This window comes from Agelaius tricolor, unplaced genomic scaffold, assembly GCF_023055355.1.
Source record: "Agelaius tricolor isolate 1412-34295 unplaced genomic scaffold, bAgeTri1.0.p SCAF_7, whole genome shotgun sequence".
NCBI classification, from domain to species: domain Eukaryota; kingdom Metazoa; phylum Chordata; class Aves; order Passeriformes; family Icteridae; genus Agelaius; species Agelaius tricolor.
Window position 1 is genome coordinate 34023303 of NW_027269267.1, and position 13633 is coordinate 34036935.

At 38.6% G+C, this 13633-nt stretch overlaps 1 protein-coding gene across 1 annotated transcript in view; it reads right to left on the reverse strand.

Annotated features, from left to right (window-relative positions):
* The window catches only part of ITGBL1 (integrin subunit beta like 1), a 126202-nt gene that overhangs the window by 110506 nt on the left and 2063 nt on the right, over window positions 1-13633 (reverse strand). The window lies entirely within an intron of this gene.

Sequence of the window (13633 nt, forward strand, 5' to 3'; positions counted from 1 at the left end):
AAAAAAAAACAAATCAAAAAAAGTCTGCTTAAGGAAAGCAAGTATTATTATAAAGGTGTCGAGTAGATGACCAACTGAAGTTTTAGTTTTTAGGTAAGAAAGTGACTCTGTATACAGTGACATTAAAGTAGGGACTAAATTAGCAAAACTATATGACTCACTGAAAGACATTTAAAACCACTTATGTGACTCACATGGGAAGAGAAGACAGATCAAGAGGGTACAGTGGGAATGTGCATTATGTGAAGACAATTGGACTCCTCTACATCAGCTTCTGTCACTGCACTGGTGAGGTGACAATTCTGTCACATAGCACAGATGAAGTAGCATCACCCATTAAAAGTACTGCTTTTCTTCTGGGGTTAACCTAACAAAAAAATTTAAGCACCACAAAGTTATTTATTTTTATAGAATACACAGCCCAGAAATGCAGATGCTTCCCTTAGCAGAGCACTTTCTGATTTCATGGCTTCTCAGCAGCAGCAGCAGTTGAATGACACAGTGTCAGCCAGACCAAAACACAGCTCCAGGAAGGGCTTGTCTAAAGGGATGTGGGGAACACTGGGCGAAAGAAGAAGTTAGGCAGTGATGTTTTCATGTTCATTGGATACAGGAGAAAAAGAGAAGACTGGGGAAGCTTTCTGTGGGTGGAATTCCCCATTTCCTTCCTACAAATGTGCACAAGTGTGATGAATACCATATGCTTAGGGAATGCAGGAAGATCAAGAGAATGAAACAAGGAAGAAGAAATATTCATCCAGACCTGTGCTGTATGCTGCATATATAGAATTACCCTGTGTATTCATGGGTGATTTAGCTGAAGAAGGGAATAGTAGGGGCAATTTCCCAATGGCCAGTGATATGAAAGAAATCAGGAATGGAAGTTCTGTCCCTCAACAATGGCAACACCTTTTGACTTATCACAAATCGAAATAATGTTTTCAGCTATCAAAACAGGGTTCAGTTCATTGCTGTCTAAGAATAATTAACTTTCTAGAAGTATAATTTTGCATTGAAACAATATAGGGAACGTACATTGTCAGCATGGCAGCAGTTAAAAAAATAAAAGGCAATATAGTACTACTTGCTTCCCCTGTTTCATTATCTGACAAAATATTTATACTCATTTGCTTCCATTGAAAAATGCAGACCAGATGTGGTTCCTGTTTAAGTAGGAATTATGTTATTTGATGTTTAATGGACCCAACAAGAATTAAGAGCTTCTAGAATAAAATTTTTAACATGGTCTATTTTGGTGTATGTCAAATGGCAGGGCAACCATTCACTCTCACTTGGTATTTTGTTCATTTTGTCATAACTCCATAAGGTCAGTAGTTGACTGAGAATCCTTTTGTTAAAGTGAAGGAAATTAAAAAAATAAATGTTTCTGTTCAATGCTTTGATTGTTATTTTTCCATCAAGTTTCAATTATTGGATAAAACATGTTTTCCATGACTCTGAGCTTGTTACAGAAGTCTATTTACCACTTGTATCTAGAAACAGTAATTTATGCCTTTCTATTGCATAGATGCCTAAACTTAAAACAAGCAAGCTTGTTTTCAGAATCATTCCTGCGGGAGGAGGGGACGGGGAAGATGGGGTGGGAATGCCTTGGGACAATTCGAACATCAATCGTTTGTAACCCACTCCCTCCCTTCTAGAAAATTCCCTGTACCCAGCTCCCTCATTGGACCTCTCCCCAAGAACACCCTCTCCCCACTTTCCCATTGGTGTACCCCCAATCACCCCACCTTGCCCTCTCCTCTGCACCCTTTCCTTAGTGGTTGAATTGTACCCCAACCCCGCCTACCCTCCCCCCCTTATAAACCCCGGTCCTGCCTGGGATTGAGGCTCAAGCACCCCGACACCGGCTCCCTTCAGCTGAGGCTGTACCCCACTTTCCTTCCCGCCCTGCACTTTAGGACATCCCGCTGTTAAAGCCAGTTGGAGCAGCACTGGTGCCCTTGAGTCCTTGTTCTCTCTGGTCGCGCCTTCAGATAAACATCCGGGACTCTGCGTGCGTGTAAGCGGCGGAGATGCTCCAGCGGGACCCATTAAGGAGGGATCTGCCTGCACCCACACAGAACCCGCAACTCCTGCTTAGAGACTCCATAGTGGTCATTTAAAAATGTGGTCATTTAAAAACACACTCATATTTTATAAAGTATTATAAACACCGCAGAAAATTAAAGTTTTTTGTATTAATAGATTAAAATCAATGGTTATGCATCAGTTTCAATAAAGTATTACATTTAGAAACATTACAGCATGACAAAAACTGTGTTTGTACTACCACAGATCCTCCTCACTAAGGCAGAGTATCAAACCGAGGATTGGTTTCACAGCAGCATCAAATAAAATCAGCCTCAGAGACCTCTGAAGAGAAGTCTGGTCAGAAGAGATCATCTGGTCCACTTCTTTGGCTGGACTCAAAAACAAGTGTGTGTTGATCCCTCTTGACTCGTCCAACCCGTTCTTAAACCCCCAGTCAGAGATTCCACAGTCTCCCTAAGACAAGCTTTTTATTGTGGTCAAAATCATTCCATTTCTTGGGAATAAAAAGCATAATGGACAGGTTGGAAGAAACTAAAGCAAACCATAATATTTCAGTGTGCTGTGCCACCTTTCTTAGGGAGGAGAAATGGGTGAAGCAAGCAGAAATGAAGATACAGGAGTGTACACCTGATTTATGCCTATTTTAAAGTTTCTGTGGTTTAGATTCATATCCTAACATGGTCCCCTACAACTGAACAACCTGCACAAATAAAGCATGAGCTAGGAAAGAGTGTTAGATTACACACAACTGCGGTTAACTTCTACAAAGTCTGTGAATACCCAAAACAGCTCAGCTCGTCTTGATGACATGCCTCCTTTGAGATTCCTGGGACACAAGGGCAGAGGTTATTGGCTGGAGAAGGAGCCACCAGGGAGTGTAAAGAGAGCCAAGGTGGATCTGACTTCCACTCAGCTCCTCATGGAAACAACTGTTCTTTGATGAGCCAGAGGAATGGAGTAGGACAATTGTGAGGAGCAGTGCCAAGGAACTGAGCCAGATACAGACCACTCAAAAAGCAGAAAAGACTCTGTCAAGAGGGAATGGAATTAGTAAAACAAATTGGCAATTGGATACAACCAAAATGCTGAGAGTGGGAGTGGCAACCACAGCTCATGCAGAAAAAGATGGAGGAAAAGCCAAGACAACACCTGAAATGCAAAAATACAGAGAACTGGAAGCCAATGAAAGGCCAGAGGACTTATGATATTGTGTTGAAAGAGCTCGATACATGACACTCCAGAAAGAGATTATTTTAAAAACCTCTGAGTTCCTTTGATAGGCACCCATGAAATAAAAGGAAGCCTGTGGTCACTGTATTCTTTAAATATTATCCTTCAAGATCTTATCCAGCAAGAACTTCATTCAGAAATTCTCAAGTGAGACGACCTTTTGAAACCATCTACAGAGAAATCATGTTCTACTTTCTGGACAATATCTGCAAATAAAAGCTTTTCTAACCTGTATGTAAGTGTACCAGACATACATTTAAAGCAGTTGATACATTTAGAATGGAATTTCCTAATTTACAAAATGTCATATACAAAAGCTTTAGGATGGTGACAGGAGAGGGAGTAGAGACTTACCCTTCTTACAAAATCTTAATTTTATTATGGCTTTCCAAACCAACAGACCATTTAATAAAAGCTGGGATAGATCTCTCAGTTCAAACAATTCCTTCATTTATACATCTGAGTTTATATCTTTGAAAAATGGGTTTTCATTTATCAGAATGTTTTCTCACATAACTCTCATTCCTGCTAAGTCTAACTCTGACATTCTGGAGAAAAATTATTTTGGTCAATGTCCTGTCAAATTACCACTAAATAACATATAACTCTTTAAAGTAGCACAATACTCAAAAGGAAAACAAAATAGAAAATCATGTAAAATGCTATCAAGCTTAAAAGCATTCAAAACTTTTGAGATGTTGTTATTGTTTTACCATTATCACTTGCAGGTAAATGACAGGGTCTATATTTTGCTGCTGTAATTTTGTCTGCTATTACCCAGACATTTTGGCCAAACAAGGGCCAGAATTGCCATGAGACCAATTCTCTGTTGGCATAACTTTAATGATTTCATTAGACTTTTGTCAGCAGAAAACATTGGCTTCTGTTTAGCTTTGGAAAAACATAAAAAGCAGCCACACCATCTGCTTTTATTAAAACATATTTTTAACCTGAAGAGTAAAGATGAGTGACAGGATCCACGCCTAAATCCAATCCAAAAGCACATGACTGAGGTTTGGTAATTTTGCCAATCCCATCTCCAATCAATTTTTTGTTGTATGTCTACACAAAGCTTGTAGGAAGTTAAACATTATAAATTTTGAAGAGACAATTATTTTTTATTGTGATACAGAAATCTATGCCACATTTAAATCTCTCTGTTTATGATCAATGCCAATGATATACTCTAAAATTTCTCTGCTATGCTTCGATTAACTAAGCAGCCTTGGGGGAAAAAAAAGGGCAGTAAGAAATATTCCAGTACTTTTCACTGTAGGATGATGCCCTAAAGCCCTGTGAATGAGAAATGAAAATGTTCTGGAGAAAGACAAAATTCACTGTATCTGGGTTTGCTGGACAAAAGGATTTCCACAAATGCCAACTACAGGCAAACTCACATAAATGTAAAGTAGTTATACCCATTGCAATAGCTCCTACATTCTCTATTCCCATCCAGAGAAACTGGATGTAGATGATGGTCAATTTTCCTTCAGTGATAGCTGGCAACTTGATCTCTTCCTAAGCACAGCCTAGGAATTGTACTTCAATATACTTCCTGTGTCTCTGATGAGGATTATCTGTGGCTTGAAACAGAAGCAAGAATTAAATAAAATTATTTCAAAAGACAGTCATTAGAAGCACCAGTGCAACAACAGTGCTTCAATTAAGTGCTTCAAGACCATTTTCTGATTTTAAATATATTTCTTACTGGTTATCTGATTCCCACAGAATTTATCAGACTTCAAAGGCACCAGAAAAAAAAAAAAATGTAATACTCATTTCCACGATTCTGTACAGAAGATCTCTGCCTTACCTCTGCATGTTAGACTACAGATGTACAATTTATTCCCTGCCACCATTCTTTCCAGCTTAAAAGCTGTTGAGAAAGGACGGAAACTGTCAAGACAATTAGGGTAAAAGTGTGGTATGTTCTGTGAGACAGAGTAAGTGTTTTTTTCATATAAAGTATATAGTGATTAAAAGGCACAATTCAGCAAAAGCATTCAGGAGAACCACAGTGCAATATGTTCTTATGTGACTTTTTGTCATGGCATCACCAACATCCAGCATGATTTGTTCCTTCTGCAAGTACGCTCATGACATGAAATTGGTTGTCCTCCATTTCAGTTCCTTCCTGTTGCTAAAGTAAGAGGTCTGAACTTCTCCAGTAACCCTTCAAAGCATGACTTTACAAACAACCCTTTTGAGGATGGTGGTCTGGAACACAATCCACCAGGCATATCACTGCACCTACAGTTCTCTGTGGGATTGACCTGCTACAAATTCACCTCCCTATTTATATGTGGAACACTTTTAAGCTGAAATACACTGAGTGTTTTCATAAAACCAAGTTGCTCTCACTTGGATAATACACAATCAATAATTACTGCACACCTAATGCACAGGTAGCTCTTAGGAAAAAAAATGCATGATTTTTTTTTTTGTAGGAAATAGTATTTTTAAGACTAAAACATGAAACATAAAATGTGGTTTTGACACAGCCTTAACTGATAGTTTTAATACTAACAGATTTTATTCTTATACCTCATAGGGACTTGGTGGTTTGAGAGCCCCTAGGAAGGACTCAGACATTTGGTTTTCTTCTGAGTCTCATTATCAGCCTTAGATGATCAGAAGGTGTATCCTCAACTTCCCCTCTCTTCAGTATCAGAAGAAAAACACATACCTTCTAGTAATTTGTTGCAAGAACTGCAAAGAAGGGTGGATATGAGAGCTGGATGCAGTGACCATCACAGTTCAGTTCCATATACCAAGCATGTTCCCCACATTTGAAGTGGGGCTTGCATTTTTGGGAGGAACCACATTACTCACAGGAGATATGGACACAGAAATGTTTTGGATTATGCAAATTTAACTTTTGTTCACAGAATACCATTAATTATTAATCTCTTAAAAATGCCTGTATCTTCATCTGCTGAAAAGACATTCAAATTTTATACCAACTCTTCTTGTATCCAATAATTTCCAAAGGGGTAAGGCCAGACAAGAAATGAGTCTGGACATTTCAGGAAGTGGAGAGGAACAGGATTTTTTGAAGAGGGGCTTTTCGCTTTTGAGACTCAATGAGCTTGTACCATTGAGTTTTACAAGTATCCACTTACTTTCTGGAAAATACTGTTTAAAACATTTGGAGTAAGGAAATGGGGTGCCAAGAAACCTCCGTTACCTGACGCTGCTGTGCTACCAAACTGTTTGCCATGTGTGTTCCAAACATTTCAGGCAAATGAATGGATTAAGGTAAATAATAAACATTTTAACTTGCTTTCAACATGTTACCAAGTTTGTAAACTAAACCATTTCAAACACCAGGAAGCGACTATTTTCCTCCTGTTGTTGCTGCATAAGTTCACTGGAGAAAACATAATGAATAAAAAATTAAAAGATGTATAATAGTGCAAATGCACGTCTTCAACAAAGGTAGATAGATTCAGCATTTCTTAGCTGTCAACCACACAGGTTCAAAATTTTAATAACTTTAATACAGCCTTTTAAGTAGATAGGAAATTATATGCAAACCAGGAAAAATACTTAAATGAGCTATTTTTACATTCAGTAGCCTCTGACTCTGGATCATAAAAGCTAACATCCCCAATATTTAAAATAACAGACACCACCTGGTTGAAAAGACTGAACAGGACCTGCTGGAGGCAGACAACTGGAAAAAGCATGCCTGAGAAAGGTAGACTTTGGTAGTCTCTTTGGGTCACAGGAGGATTCTCCCCCAGCCCACTCACAATGTCCCCAGCCTAGAACTGCCCCCAGGAACCATACACTGTGACCAGGTGCTCTAGTTAGAACATCTGCTGCTGCATGGAGCTGCCAAGGCAACAGCATTCGGCTGTGATGTTTTCCAAATCACAAAGTTAGTACTCAGCTCACTCCTGGCAGTGTCAGAGCTGGCACTCCCAGTGACCTTCCCCATAAAAACGACCCAGATATGACTCCAAAAGCTCTGACTGCCACTCTTCAGGTCACTGACAAGAAGGTGTCCCAGATTGTACCACTGATGCTACTCAGGTGGACAGGCAGAAGGGCAAAGCAGCTCTTTCAAGAAAGGGGACAGGTGCAACTCCAGTTAAAGTCTCTTGAATCCTTATTCTTCTACATACAACAATATGGTCATGCAACTGCTCAAGCTGGTGTTCCAGCCCACTCCCTATGGACAAAATGTACATAAACCCTTATCTGCAAAAATTACTCCTTCCATCACTGAGAAATTAAGCTTTTAAATAACCTTTAAAAATAGTGTTTGAAAGAAGAACAGGGTTTTTTCCCTTCATAGTCCTTCCATTTCCAAAGGAAATTTGAATCCAGCAGTACAACTGTGTACACCATAAACACACCATAACATGGCCCCAACCACCACACCCCCCCAGTTAAAACACTGGTAAATTCTGGTACCACATATATACTATGGAGTCCTCCTTTGCATGGCCAAAATCAAACTCCAGTACTTTTTAGGCACAAATTGCTCTTTTTCCTGGACAGCTCTAGCAATGAGTCCTTTCCTCTCAGAAAAGCTCATAGGAACTTTTCAATCAGTGATGTTCTTTTTAAAGACAAATTACTTGGGAACACTAACATTGAAAGGTCTACAGTACAGTGCCATAGGTGATGATTGTTTGAAATCCTTGACAGGATCAGCTACCAACAATAAAACTTTAAATAAGCATAGAAAATTATATCAAGACAGTCAGTTTGTCCAAAAAAGGCTGTCATAAGAACACATGCTGACACCTATCCACTGTTAAAGCAGGTAAAAAAAATTAATTAATAAACATTTGTAACATTAATACACCATCTACTTTCTATTCACCATATCTTTTTCATAATAATGATTCTGAAACACAAATAGAATGTTAATACATACAGTCTGTGTAAGCCATTTTTTCATAAAGAGCATTCTTTCAAATAAATAAAAATATACTTCAGTTCATTATCAGCCTCTGAGGAGCATAAAAATTCCAAACACACTTCAGAACACTTATTTGCATCGACAAAAGTCACACAAAGGTTTGTTTTTTTCTCTGCAATGGATAAGCACGGCACCCCAGACTACAGAAGGACAAAAGGTGAAGGAGATGCTGCTCCCCACCTTGTTTTGCTGTTGGTGCCAGCCTGAGGGGCTACATTCCAGCTCCTCTAGGTGCTGTAAAAGTCTTTACTCTTCCACATGCCCAACGCACTCACTTTTACTTTTTAAACTAACACCTATTTTCCATCAGTAGCATCTACAAATAAAGGTGCTCAAAATGAGGGCTAAGCAACTAGGTACATAAAATTTATTAAGTTACTTTTAAGATGCTTCCCTTCCGTTAATCCCCCCTGCAGTTTTTGTGTCTAAGCTTCCTCCTGCCTCACGCACCATTGCTATGAACCCACACACTGCACTTGGAACTACAACAATTGTCAATGTATCAAAGGCTGCTTGATTTTACCTAGATCAGGTACCAAGAGCACAAAGTTGAGAATAATACAGGCTTTAGCTTGTGTTTTTTGTGTCTGCTGGGACCTCAAGCACTTAGCAAGGAAATGAACCTGCAATGAGGTCTATGCTATCACAATTTCACTTCTTCTAGAACCCGAGGAACCTGTTTTGAGATGAATATGGATGCTATTATCACACCTACACACCCCTGTTCTGGGAGGAAAAGTCACAAAATGCCAAGTTCTGAAGTCTGGACTAAAGCAAACTAGGTCAGAGCAGAACTGCAACCTCCATTTTCGTCAGTAGCCTCCTGCCCTATTTTTAACTTGATCTTTTAAGGAGGCTTTGTCTCCAATGGCCAGGTGTGCCACAGTTGAATCTTTGCAAACATGGCCTCTGACAGAGAAGAGGCTTATACCTGTTCTCAAAATCCAGGGCTTTGAATTTCACTTTGGATCAAATGGCAATCAATGCAGGTCACAGGCTGACTTTTCTTCACACTTTTAGCAAGAAATGCTGCTCAATGAACAATCAGCGTGTCAGACCTCCCTTCGGTATGAATACAAAAGCACATTTGTTAGAGCCTTTCCAGCTCAACTTCGATAGCTCTGCCTGAAGACACTATTCAGTTTCTGTGCAAAGAGCAGTCCTCAGCCCAAAATGTTCACCAAATTCCATCTTCAAATTCCTAACTCTCTCAAACTGCTATATAGTACCATACATCCAATAAACTTCCATGGATGCATATGTATGTATTATATTAATACTTCATTTTGGATTTCTACATCTATTCCTTGTCAATTTAATTTTTCACTTGTGTTCTCTATATAGTTTAAAACCTTACAGACCAGGAAATAATGACACTTAAATTCTTTTGTCCTTCGTGTTATGCATGATAATACCTCTGTTTGCAAAAACCGATGACTAATGCCAGCATTATACTGCTGAGCTAGTATTAAAATAGGTACAGCACCCACAGCTTTGGAGAAAGAAACAGAAAAAATCTTTCATTGACCTGAAAAACAGCAAGTTCCACAGCAACTGCTTATGGAAAATCAGACTGTGCCATCATTTTTCAGTAGGTGCAAAAGGTACTTCAGTTTGGAAGAAAAATTATTCATAAAATCTTAATAACTATGAAAAAAACCAAAGATAACAAATACAGTTCTGAGCAAAGACAAGCCTTCTTCATGTGTTGCTGCCTATATTGTCACCAAATTGTATCTGTCTTGTCATCTCACCTACTACAAACAGTGCAATCATACATGTCCCAGCTGACAGTTCTTGTGGTGCATTCTCTAAGAACATCTTAAGTGTTCCCACTTCAGTTGGCCAAGGAAATCTATGCTTAGTTTAGTTTTTCATTAACTGCAGACACAGTAAAAGATTTAAAAAAACCAATAAAAGAATAAAAAACCCAAACCAGCCAACCAACCAAAACAAAAAAAACCAAAAAAAACCAAAATCCCAAATGAACAAACAAACAAACAAACAAAACCCACAAAAAATTCACTAAAATGCATTTTCCACTATACTGCAAAAACCCCGCAGAGCAATAGGTATCAAGCAGTGATGTGACAGGAATTAGTCCTGTATTCCACTTTCCCTTGCACACAATATGGGCTCCACTTATGCTAAGAAAGCCTGAGGCAATATGCAACTGTCTGAGGTCAGAACTACTATCTGCAAAAAGACAGCAACAAGTATATTGTCTCTTCTGAATGAAGCATAAATCTTTTGGGGATCTGATTGTTTTTTATTCAGTCTGCCTCCTCTTAGCTCATCTCCCTGAATATCGGTAACAAAAGACAAAATAAAGATGTCCCTGACATTGCAAAAAGAATGACAGGACAGTATCTACTTGATTTCCTCTACACCCCATGATACATAAAGCAAATAAAAAGGTCAGGAGGAGGACTGGAGACTTAATGATTCAGATCGCACACAGTACTTGTTTTCTCTCTTCTTTGTTTCTGACTCTATGAGGGATCACCTGTTACTTCATCAATCCCAGTGGGATAAAAGGCAAGAAAATTATTTGAACTCCCTCTAAAGCACCTGGAATCATAATGGGAGAGAAATACAGCAAAGTCTCAAGGGAAAATAAAAGGACAGCAACATTTAAATCTGTTCTTCTTCATTACTCATGGCATAATCTCTTTCCCATTTTTATAAAAGGTTTATTAGAAAAAGCAAATCAATCAGATGGATAGCTGACATTTTCTTTACCTTCAGGCCTTCTCTCTCCAGAATACGATTGTTCAATAACTGGTGCAGAAAGAGGATCTGACACAGAAAGTGCCTTTAAGATAATGAGCTGCATATTGAGCAACTTAATCTTTTGTTCAGCTTGGGACATGCAAGGGAAGTGGCGGTATGTCTGAGTTGACTGGCAGGGAAACACAGCTATCTTTGGCATTTGTGACTCAAACAACTCCGCCTGTCCATCTCTGAATATGAACATCACTGGTGATCAGACATCAGTCACTTGAAAAAGGACTCACTCTGGCAGCTTGAAAAGTAGCGTGTTTTAAACAGCATTAGCCTCAAATACCATGCCTTTCTAGAGGGATGTTGAAAGAGTGTCTAGAAGTTCTCCATGTGGTACCAGTCAGCAGTTACTGCTGTTGCCTACGTCAGGAGAGATCCACAATTAAAAGGGACAGCAAATATCAAAATAAAAATATGAAAAAGAAAATTAAAGCAGGAAACAGATATAGAACTGCAGAAAGACATTATGGCTATTCACTTAGAGGAAACACAACTTCATCATTAAGTCAAAAAATGGCCTAAAAATGCAAAGAAAGAGAAATATGTCATGCACTGAAAATTGGCCTGGTGATGTAATGTTAAGAAACATTACTGGATGCAGTTCACTGAATAGCTGGGTAAGGGAAAATATTATTCATACAACCTAAGTTCCAGTCTCTTGCCTAGAGTTATCCTAGATCTGACCTTCTTTTCTATGCTCCCTTCCTCCCACATACACACAATTTCAGTGACTAAAAACATGGTGGAAAAATGAAGAGGGCAACAAGCACAGCCTGAAAGGAGGTGCTTCACCAACTGGATCCCAGCTCTGGAGGAGTTACCTGGGGCTGCTCTCCTGCATTGCTGGGCAGCCCTGGACTGCAACAAAGTCAGCTGGATTTTTAGCATAATTGTCGATAAGCCCAAACGAAGAAAGCTAAACTCCTGTACCCTTCACAGTTGTTTCCCTCCCCAGGACTTTGTACTGAATTTTTTACTACTTTTTTTTTTTTTCCAGAAGAGAGAATTCAAATTATCTCACATCTCAGTGATAACATGGTAACACGGCTTCAATACTCCAGCTAGGAGTGACAAAGTGACAAGTACAGAAAATCGTTTTTAAAAAAACATTTAATCACTTAGCATTCACATCTTTGAACTGCAGCATGAAGTGCTACCCAAAAGCTAAATATTAAGAGATCTCTTGGCTCTGTTTATTCTGTGAGCACACTATACCACCAAAGACCTTTCAAAACTTGCAGCCACTGTTCATGATATTAACAGGAACATGATGGTGGAATTTACAGTAGAATATTAAAATTGAAGGAGCTTTCAGTTTCCCTTTATGCAATTAACCCAGCAACAACAGCAAGCACTTTGAAATAACAGTACCAATCAAAAAATTCATGTTTGGGACAGCAAAGCAGTGAAATGCTATGATATTTCTTATGTAGGGGGATTTAATACTGCTTACTGCAGAGTCTATGAATCAGTTTCTCTACAGAACTCTGAAGCCACAGGTGCCAAATATAAATCTTTTTCTCATAATCCCATTCTTGGTCTTTTCACGTTATTACTGGACTTCCTGCATAAATTGTTGCTAAAGTAAGTTTGGTCCTTTTTCCTACAAAATTTGCCAAACCAAATGCTGGAATGCATTTGTATTGTCCTCTTACTAGAAGAATTTCTGTAACATTCCCATTGACCTAATTGCAGGTTTTGGCCTGAAAAGATGACACGTTTCTGTGAATCTGGTAAAGCTGTTGAAACAGGAATAGTAGAAATGAAGTACCCTTCTGGCCCCTTTCATCAAGCTCCAGGCTGAATCCCCTTAGGAATGTGATGGCATTTCTTTTCCCTGCTTTTTTCTAAAATCCTATTCTAAGCTGCTTAAAAAAAAAAAAAAGAAAGAAAAAAAGAAAAAAAGATGAAAATCTGACCAAAATAACCCAGAAACTTAAGTAAAGACAGCTGGAAAGATGAAAGAGCGATAATGCTTAGATGTAAACCAAGCGACATGTTCCAACAACTGGAAGGAACTAAATTTTGTCCCAGAAATGTATGTTATTAAAGAATACAGTGTCAGCGGGGAAATCCCTGAAACCACAATACAATTACATTGTTTTAAGTCTTTATTTGGAAAGTATTATCATTACTTAGAGAAAAACAGAGTTTTCATGTTTATATAGCAAATATGAGTGTGGTACATCTTACAGTAAGTCTTTTTTTTTATAGCAGAAGAAAAAAAAATAGTCACTGGACAAAACTGATTCTTTGTAAATAGTTTAAAGCCAGGGTAGATACCATAAGCCATCATTAGGCAAGCAATTCAAATGAAGAAATATATAAAAATGTGATCAATATTACATACTATATTAGACTTAAAATATAGTTTGCAGAGCCTCCAAGCTAAAGCAACTTCTGCTTTTGCCCCTGATGCAGATCGATCTTGCTCAAAGCTAAGTCCCATTTTATGGCAGACACAGTGCCTGTAACTTCCATCCTTTAATCTGGTAAAATCCTTGGATGTGCCCACAATTCCATTTAGAGTCACATTTCAGGGACCCATATATAATCATGTCTCCACTGTATCAGTGTGCTGTGTTCCTGGTTTTAACATATACTCCTAATTTCCTAAACTTCTGTCAC